A 10,655-nucleotide genomic window follows, 5' to 3' on the forward strand; every position below is an offset into this window, starting at 1 on the left:
TTCGAGGTGAAAATAATGGAGAAACCAGAAAGTGTATATTGCAAAAACACACGCACACACATACAAGTGTGCAATCTTCCACATAGAATTAGTGTTAGGCCTAACCATAAAATTCCCAGTCGTAAAATTTCGAAATAAATAACTTTTCTACATAAGGTTCTATATGGCTGCAGATGAACTGTGAAAGAAAACAACTACAACATAAAAAGTAAATAATACGGGATAACGACAGCATGTGGTAACAAGGTATACATTTATAAAACTTTGTCCTGCAAATGTGTAAATACTGTATTAAAAACTCAAATTTATTTGTGTAGTAGTAGTAAAGAACATTTTTCCTGTTTATTAGACAGGAAGCAAAGCACAGCCTAGCCGGTGGTGCTGAAACTTTAGCGAAACACATCCGGGAAACAGAACAAAAGATAAAATCGTATTTCGCTCAAGGTGAGCACACTCCAAAAACAAACCTATTAAAGGAGATCTTAAAGAGGGGAAAAAACTGCTTAAGACACTGTCTGAGAAGACACTGCTTACAGACACATGCGTTAAAGACGACGATGAAAGGAAAAAGAAAAACCGGGAGGAAAAGATACCAGTTGATAGATAAAGCGTAAGTGCAAAACAGTTAAGTAATGACAAAAAGAAAGGTAGTTATTCGCCCAGCCACGACGACATTAACATTCTCCTGTAATTGCACACCTCAGATACTTGACTGCTTACTTTGTCTGCTTCTAGTAGCCAACCATCATGAAAACATTCAGCAGTCTAGAAAAAGTATGATGAAGGAAAGCTGCAAAAGAACATGTTCACCTGCATTTCTTGTGTTTAATGGACAGCTGTTTGAGAGTTTTGTGTCAGTGAGAGTGCTGTGGTAATATTGCTCGAGTATGACGGGTACTGCCGTGGACGTATCTCCTCCCTCGATAACGTTCTGCCCGTTTAGAAGTTTCCAGTGCTGTGGAAACCCTGTTTAGTTATCCCATACGGACGTTTGTTCAATAACAGGTACTGATGTGCCGCAGTATCGAAAGCTGTTAACAGCTTTAGAATCGCTGAATCCACGTGGTTACCTCTGATTAGCTTGATTATGAGTCTACGATCCATAAGAAACACGAAACTGGTGCGCTATCTCAATTACCACTTACTCGCTGCACCACCACTTCAGTTCTTCCCGTAGACAGCAGTGTTCTCGGAGAACGCCCTCGCCCTAGAAGTACACCACAGCACTAGAAGCTGATTTATGACGCAATTCCGGTCAGCGCTGCACACACACACACACACACACACACACACACACACACACGTACGTTACTCTGAACGACCAAGAGAACAACTTTATTGTGCCCACGAGACCGCAGACTAAATTCCCTATATGCCCATCCAGCCAAATACAGAATCCGTTTCTTGATAAAAGTCGAAGTGAACTCCTTCCTTTAGCGGTTACATTTTCCAACTGTAACGCTCTGGGCACACAAGGACATTAAGGTTCGTGAACATCACCAGTGAGTCCTTTCCTCCAAAGTTTTATTCCTTCTTCAGCGATTACGAGCAGCAACAGAAGTTTTCGTGTTGCAGCACGAGATCGCTCTGAAGCGAGGTAGTCATTTATTGGATGATGGCTGACAGAAGAGGCCCTGTGATGAGGACATTCGGGAGAAGTGAAGTTCAAATCCGCTTCCAGACACACAGATCTAGGTGTCGCGTTACTTTCTTAAACGATTTCTTAGTGTAACTTATCTGCTTCTCTTTCTCTGAGCGAATCTTCCTAAAACTGTCTACCAAAATTTCACAAAAATTATTACCAAACAAATTAATTCCTAACATAGACTCGTGACAGTGCAAAACTCTTCACTATACTGAATTACGCAGAGACTAACTACGATTTTCTTAACCCTGTCTACTAATTGAAGCCAACTCCATTCCTATAAAAATGCAGTTCTACCACGAAAATGATATACCGCCAAGTGCAATGGCGTACGTACGTAGCAAATTGAATGAAGGGTGGGAGCGCCGAGCGGTCAGGGGCGCTGCAGTCAAGGACTGTGCGGCTGGTCCTGGCGGAGGTTCGAGTCCTCCCTCCGGCATGCGTGTGTGTGTTCGTCCTTAGGATAATTTAGGTTAAGTAGTGTGTAAGCTTAGGGACTGATGACCTAATCAGTTAAGTCCCATAAGATTTCACACACATTTGAACATTTTGAACATTTGAAGGGTGGAAACTTCAACTGGTAAGAAATTACGTCCGACAAAAATTCAGATGAACCTCTATATTCAAAAGTAATGCTTAAAAATTAACTGAATGTTCGCAGTAGTGTTCGCATAACTTGACTTTAAGGGAATCTCATCTTCCTATCAGAGCAATTCATATAACAATCGTACTATATGATCTTCGAACTGCAATCTGAGTAACGCAAGACAAGGCTGCGCGCTTAGATGCTTACCTCGAGCTCTCAACATTCCAGAACAACTCACAATCTCTTCAGCTCTTCTCTTCATCACTGCATCAAAAAGTATCCATACTCGAATTTCATCAGTTTCATATCATACTTATAAAAAGAAATTCCCGACCGTTGTCCACAATCGTCTGCTACTCAGTACTGCTCAACTTACAATGCGTGTAAGTTACCTAGCGCTCTCAGGCGGAGGTGGTGTAGCGACACGAAGATATTGTAGTAATAGTTCAGATGGTTCAAATGGCTCTGACCACTATGGGACTTAACATCTGAGGTCGTCAGTCCCCAAGAACTTAGCCACTTAAACCTAATTAACCTAAGGACATCACACACATCCATGCCCGAGGCAGGATTCGAACCTGCGACCGTAGCAGTCGCGCAGTTCCGGACTGAAGCGCCCAGAACCGCTCGGCCACAACGGCCGGCTTGTAATAAAACTCAGAGTACTCAACTACCTGGTTTTGCTCTGTGAAAGCTATATACATCGATATTTACGTAAGAAACAGAAGTTAAAGAGTGACTAAAGTAACATACATGCAGTACCTCACATTAGCACTGTCGATGACTGAAATAGAGAGAGCGTAAAACGCGCAGTGCCAAAAGCAAGAACAGCGTTTGTAAAAGAGAAAATGGTCAATATCGAATATATCTTTCAAGTGGTAGGAAGTATTTGCTGAAGGACTTCGCGTAGAGTGTAGCCTTGGACGGAAGTGAAAAATCGACAATAGGCAGTTCAGATAAGACGGGACTAGAAGTTTTTGGAGTTTGGTACTACAGGAGAACGCTGAAGAGTAGATGAGTAGATGGAGAGTAGATGGAATAACTGATGAGGGGCTACAGAGGCGAACTGGGGAAAGTAAAACTGCGGCACAGCTTGACACAAAGAAGGGAGCGGTTTATAGAATATAAACTAAGGCATCGAGGAAGGCAATGAAGGAAGCTCTTGTGCTACCTTATCGTATAATATCGCATACTTTTATGGACTCATACTGTAGGCAAGGCATGCTCTCTCACAAAATTGCTCAGTGGTTAAGACAGTACCAGGGTTCAACTCCCCAAACTGCACAGGGTCCAAATCTCCACCAAGACAGCTTGTTCTAGGTACTCCAAACCACCACAGCGAATGTCACAGCTGTTTGTTTACCGTGGAAACAGACAGTAATCTCATTCATGCATGTCCAGCCTAACGCGACTGAAAAAAGAACACGGTCCTCCTCCGGTGGGAAGATCCACGATTGTGCGGTGCTTGTTGTCTACCAGTGTCGTTGCGCTAATTTCTCTTAAGTGAATGTTATATCCCCGATGTTATTCAGTCTGTATATTGAGCAAGCAGTAAAGGAAACAAAAGAAAACTTCGGAATAGGAGTTAAAATCCATGGAGAAGAATTTAAAACTTTGAGGTTCGCCGATGACACTGTAATTCTGTCAGAGACAGCAAAGGACCTGCAAGAGCAGTTGAACAGAATGGACAGTGTCTTGAAAGGGGGATATAAGATGAACGTAAACAAAAGCAAAACTAGGATAGTGGAATGTAATCGAATTAAGTCGGGTGATGCTGAGGGAATTAGATAAGGAAATGAGAGGCTTAAAGTAGTAAAGGAGTTTTGCTATTTGGGGAGCAAAATAACTGATGATGGTCGAAGTAGAGAGGATATAAAATGTAGACTGGCAATGGCAATGAAACTGTTTCTGAAGAAGAGAAATTTGTTAACATCGAGTATAGATTTAAGTGTCAGAAAGTCTCTTCTGAAAGTATTTGTATGAAGTGTAGCCATGTATGGAAGTGAAGCGTGGACAATAAATAGTTTAGACAAAAAGAGAATAGAAGCTTTCGAAATGTGGTGCTAAGGAAGAATTTGATGGGTAGATCACATAACTAATGAGAAGGTATTGAGTAGAATTGGGGAGAAGAGAAATTTGTGGTACAACTTGACTAGAAGCAGAGATCGGTTGGTAGGGCATATTCTGAGGCATCAAGGGATCACCAATTTAGTATTGGAGGGCAGCGCGGAGGGTAAAAATAGAAGAGGGGGAGACCAAGAGCTGAATACACCAAGCAGATTCAGAAGGATGTAGGTTGCAGTAGGTACTGGGAGTTGAAGAGGCTTGCACAGGATAGAGTAGCATGGAGAGCTGCATCAAACCAGTCTTCGGTCTGAAGACCACAACAACAACATATTGTGACAAGGAAAGGGCAGCAGTTTTTCTTGATAAAGTATTGTCCACCATGTAAATTGATTGCAGCACCTTTAGAGAACGTACTGCTCATCATTAAATTATAAAAATTGTTTAATCAAAGCCGGCCAGAGTGGCGGAGCGGTTCTAGGCGCTTCAGTCTGGAACCGCGGGACCGCTACGGTCGCAGGTTCGAATCCTGCCTCGGGCATGGATGTGTGTGATGTCCTTAGGCTAGTAAGGTTAAGTAGTTCTAAGTTCTAGGGGACTGATGACCTCAGATGTTAAGTCCCATAGTGGTCAGAGTCATTTGAACCATTATTTGTTTAATCAAAGCTTAAGGTTGAAAACTAGTCCTTGTTCCTTATTTTTAGTCACAACAACTGTTGAATTGACTTCTTATTTTCAGCTGTTTTCCTGATGCATCCATTCGAAGAGTAAAAGTAGCAAAATCGTTCTTCAATACGAGGGGTGGATTCAACTCGGCGTTGTTTTATTGGTCATGGTTCTGTTGGATGTTGAACGCCCTTTCCTACCGCTAAGGTTTGAACTGACCGATACAGTTTAGCGCGACACTGAACCACGTCTCTACATGTACTGTGCACGAGATGAGGTGAATGAAATGTTACTCGATACAGTAACTGCCAGCACAGACTGAGAATTTAACCCTCATTCTTTGGATTAATAGGGCCACTTGGCCACCGAATGACACATTCCAAAACAATGCTCTACGTTTTTTGCATTACTTACACATCTAATCTCTCGTCATGAACGATATGTGTTCTGAATTCATTGCATTGTAGCGCGAGACTACTACTAGCAATAGTAAAGCGAACAAGGAAATTGGAATGTCAGCTGCCTGGCGACTTGTCACAGTACTTTAACGACTGCGCTACATCCGTGATATAAAGTACTGCCCGAGACGTGGATGACGTGTCACGCATTGCGAGACGCTAACCGGGAAATATAACGGTTGCTGCTCCGCTACATCGCTGCCATTGGTTCGATTCCCGGGACGGGGTTAAGGAACCGGTGCGACCACGATCAGGCTTCGCTGACCGTCGGGGAGGGCAAAAAGCGTACGCACCGTGTCGACTGGCCAGCTCGCGCTGTCAGACTGCGCTGGATAACTGGAGCTCGGCAGCGTCTCGCACATACAAGAGAATTTGTGACAGCTGGACGAGACATCTATTTATTTATTCCACTTTTCAGCCTATTACTATTTATTGAAATATAGTCAGCACGGATTTAGAAAATATCGTTCTTGTGAAACACAGCTAGCTTTTTATACTCATGAAGTAATAAGTGCTATCGACAGAGGATATTTTTAGATTTCCAGAAGGCTTTCGACACCGTTCCTCTAAACAAACTGCGTACCTACGGAGTACCGCCTCAGTTCTGCGACTGGATTCGTGATTTCCTGTCAGAAAGGTCACAGTTCGTAGTAATAGACGGAAATTCGTCGAGTAAAGCAGAAGTACGAGGTGCATTCAAGTTCTAAGGCCTCCGATTTTTTTCTAATTAACTACTCACCCGAAATCGATCAAACTGGCGTTACTTCTCGACGTACACATTTTTCACAACGCTGACGCCATGATTCCATGGCAGCGGCGAAGGCTTCTTTAGAAGTCTGTTTTGACCACTGGAAAATCGCTGAGGCAATAGCAGCACGGCTGGTGAATGTGCGGCTACGGAGAGTGTCTTTCATTGTTGGAAAAAGCCAAAAGTCACTAGGAGCCAGGTCAGGTGAGTAGGGAGCATGAGGAATCACTTCAAAGTAGTTATCACGAAGAAACTGTTGCGTAACGTTAGCTCGATGTGCGGGTGCATTGTCTTGGTGAAACAGCACACGCGCAGCCCTTCCCGGACGTTTTTGTTGCAGTGCAGGAAGGAATTTGTTCTTCAAAACATTTTCGTAGGATGCACCTGTTACCGTAGTGCCCTTTGGAACGCAATGGGTAAGGATTACGCCCTCGCTGTCCCAGAACATGGACACCATCATTTTTTCAGCACTGGCAGTTACCTGAAATTTTTTTGGTGGCGGTGAATCTGTGTTCTTCCTTTGAGCTGACTGGCACTTTGTTTCTGGATTGAAAAATGGCATCCACGTGTCATCCATTGTCACAACCGACGAAAAGAAAGTCCCATTCATGCTGTCGTCGCGCGTCAACATTGCTTGGCAACATGCCACACGGGCAGCCATGTGGTCGTCCGTCAGCATTCGTGGCACCCACCTGGATCACACTTTTCGCATTTTCAGGTCGTCATGCAGGATTGTGTGCACAGAATCCACAGAAATGCCAACTCTGGAGGCGATCTGTTCAACAGTCATTCGGCGATCCCCCAAAACAATTCTCTCCACTTTCTCGATCATGTCGTCAGACCGGCTTGTGCGAGCCCGAGGTTGTTTTGGTTTGTTGTCACATGATGTTCTGCCTTCATAAAATTGTCGCACCCACGAACGCACTTTCGACACATCCGTAACTCCATCACCACATGTCTCCTTCAACTGTCGATGAATTTCAATTGGTTTCTCACCACGCAATTCAGAAAACGAATGATTGCACGCTGTTAAAGTAAGGAAAACGTCGCCATTTTAAGTATTTAAAACAGTTCTCATTCTCGCCGCTGGCGGTAAAATTCCATCTGCCGTACGGTGCTGCCATCTCTGGGACGTATTGACAATGAACGCAGCCTCATTTTAAAACAATGCGCATGTTTCTATCTCTTTCCAGTCCGGAGAAAAAAAATCGGAGGCCTTAGAACTTGAATGCACCTCGTAATATTCGGCGTTCCCCAAGGAAGTGTTATAGGCCCTCTATTGTTCCTTATCTATATTAACGACATTGAAGACAATCTGAGTAGCCGTCTTAGATTGTTAGCAGATGATGCTGTCATTTACCATCTTGTAAAGTCATCAGATGATCAAAACGACTTGCAAAATGATTTAGATAAGAAATCTGTATTGCAATTGACCCTGAATAAAGAAAAGTGTAAAGTTATTCACATGAATATTAAAAGAAATCAGCTAAATTTCGATTACGCTATAAGTCACACAAATCTGAAGGCTGTAAATCCAGCTATATACTTAGGGATTACAATTACAAATAACCGACATTGGAACGATCACATAGATAATATTGTGGGTAGAGCAAAGTAAAGACTGCAATTCATTGGCAGAACACTTAGAAGATGCAATAGGTCTACCAGAGAGACTGATTACAATACGCTTGTCCGCCCTATCCTGGACTATTGCCATGCAGTGCGGGATCCGCATCAGGAGGGACAGACGGATGGCATCGAAAAAGTACAAAGATGGGCAGCTCGTTTTGCATTATCGCGAAATCGGGGAGATAGTGTCACAGACATGACGCGTGAATTGGAGTGGCAATCATTAAAACAAAGGCGATTTTCGTTGCGACGGGATCTTCTCATAAAATTTCAATCACCAGCTTTCTCCTCCGATTGCGAAAACATTCTGTTGGCACCCACCTACTTAGGGAGAAATGATCAACACGATAAAATAAGAGAAATCAGGGCTCGAACAGAAAAATTTCAGTGCTCGTTTTTCCCGCGTGCCGTTAGAGAGTGGAACGGTAGAGACAGCTTGAAGATGGTTCATGGAACCCTATGCCAGGCACTTTATTGTGAATAGCAGAGTAATCACGTAGATGTAGATGTATTACCTAGTATTCCTTGATGGGCCATTTTTTCTGTCTAAAACATATTGCTAGACAACAAGGCGAAGCACTCAGGAAGAGAGTAGGAAACGAAATGAAACTTCGCAGATGTAGGGGATTTGTGGTGTAATTTGATTGATTGCAAAATCGATTCAAATTCAGAAAGAACTTGGCAGAAAGTGTACAGTTATCAGTACGACGTTGCAGCCGTTCTGGCCTGGATGTATGCATTGATTCGGTAGGGAAGGGTGTCATATAGCCATTGTATCCTCTCCTGAGCCAGGATGGCCCAGAAGTGTTGTAAATGGTCCTTGGTAATCTGGATACTGGAAATGGTAAGGAATTGACGTCATAGCTATTCCCACACACATTATATACAGGGTGTTTCAAAAATAACCAGTATATTTGAAACGGCAATAAAAACTAAACGAGCAGCGATAGAAATACACCGTTTGTTGCAATATGCTTGGGACAACACTACATTTTCAGGCGGACAAACTTTCGAAATTACAGTAGTTACAATTTTCAACAACAGATGGCGCTGCAAGTGATGTGAAAGATATAGAAGGCAACGCAGTCTGTGGGTGCGCCATTCTGTACGTCGTCTTTCTGCTGTAAGCGTGTGCTGTTCACAACGTGCAAGTGTGCTGTAGACAACATGGTTTATTCCTTAGAACAGAGGATTTTTCTGGTGTTGGAATTCCACCGCCTAGAACACAGTGTTGTTGCAACAAGACGAAGTTTTCAACGGAGGTTTAATGTAACCAAAGGACCGAAAAGCGATACAATAAAGGATCTGTTTGAAAAATTTCAACGGACTGGGAACGTGACGGATGAACGTCTGGAAAGGTAGGGCGACCACGTATGGCAACCACAGAGGGCAACGCGCAGCTAGTGCAGCAAGTGATCCAACAGCGGCCTCGGGTTTCCGTTCGCCGTGTTGCAGCTGCGGTCTAAATGACGCCAACGTCCACGTATCGTCTCATGCGCCAGAGTTTACACCTCTATCCATACAAAATTCAAACGCGGCAACCCCTCAGCGCCGCTACCATTGCTGCACGAGAGACATTCGCTAACGATATAGTGCACAGGATTGATGACGGCGATATGTATGTGGGCAGCGTTTGGTTTACTGACGAAGCGTATTTTTACCTGGACGGCTTCGTCAATAAACAGAACTGGCGCATATGGGGAACCGAAAACCCCCATGTTGCAGTCCCATCGTCCCTGCATCCTCAAAAAGTACTGGTCTGGGCCGCCATTTCTTCCAAAGGAATCATTGGCCCATTTTTCAGATCCGAAACGATTACTGCATCACGCTATCTGGACATTCTTCGTGAATTTGTGGCAGTACAAACTGCCTTAGACGACACTGCGAACACCTCGTGGTTTATGCAAGATGGTGCCCGGCCACATCGCACGGCCGACGTCTTTAATTTCCTGAATGAATATTTCGATGATCGTGTGATTGCTTTGGGCTATCCGAAACATACAGGAGGCGGCGTGGATTGGCCTCCCTATTCGCCAGACATGAACCCCTGTGACTTCTTTCTGTGGGGACACTTGAAAGACCAGGTGTACCGCCAGAATCCAGAAACAATTGAACAGCTGAAGCAGTACATCTCATCTGCATGTGAAGCCATTCCGCCAGACACGTTGTCAAAGGTTTCGGGTAATTTCATTCAGAGACTACGCCATATTATTGCTACGCATGGTGGATATGTGGAAAATATCGTACTATAGAGTTTCCCAGACCGCAGCGCCATCTGTTGTTGAAAATTGTAACTACTGTAATTTCGAAAGTTTGTCTGCCTGAAAATGTACTGTTGTCCCAAGCATATTGCAACAAACGGTGTATTTCTATCGCTGCTCGTTTAGTTTTTATTGCCGTTTCAAATATACCGGTCATTTTTGAAACACCCTGTATCTGGCAGATGTGGGCATCTTGCTGACGACGGAGCTGCGTCATTATCGCGCAGACAGTTAATAGAAACATGTGCCATCTTTGGACGAACATTGTACTGTTGAAAAATGGCACAATGATCCTGTTTGATGAAAGGCAACATTCGAGGATGCAGGACGTCCGTGACGCACCGCTGTGCCATCAATGTGCTCTGTCACTACCAGCCTTGACCAGAAGTCATACCCGATGACTCCCCACACCATCACGTAAGGAGTAAAGCCGCTGTGCCTCTCCAAAACGTTGCAAGAATGGGACATCTCCCCAAGTAGCCGCCATATTCGCAGACGGTGATAATCGGGAGTAGAGAGAACCACGATTCATCGCTGAACACAGTGCGACGCCTTTCATCAGCAGTCCTTGTTTCCCGGTCATGGGATCATTCCAAAC

This window comes from Schistocerca americana, chromosome 1 (genome assembly GCF_021461395.2).
Source record: "Schistocerca americana isolate TAMUIC-IGC-003095 chromosome 1, iqSchAmer2.1, whole genome shotgun sequence".
NCBI lineage: Eukaryota > Metazoa > Arthropoda > Insecta > Orthoptera > Acrididae > Schistocerca > Schistocerca americana.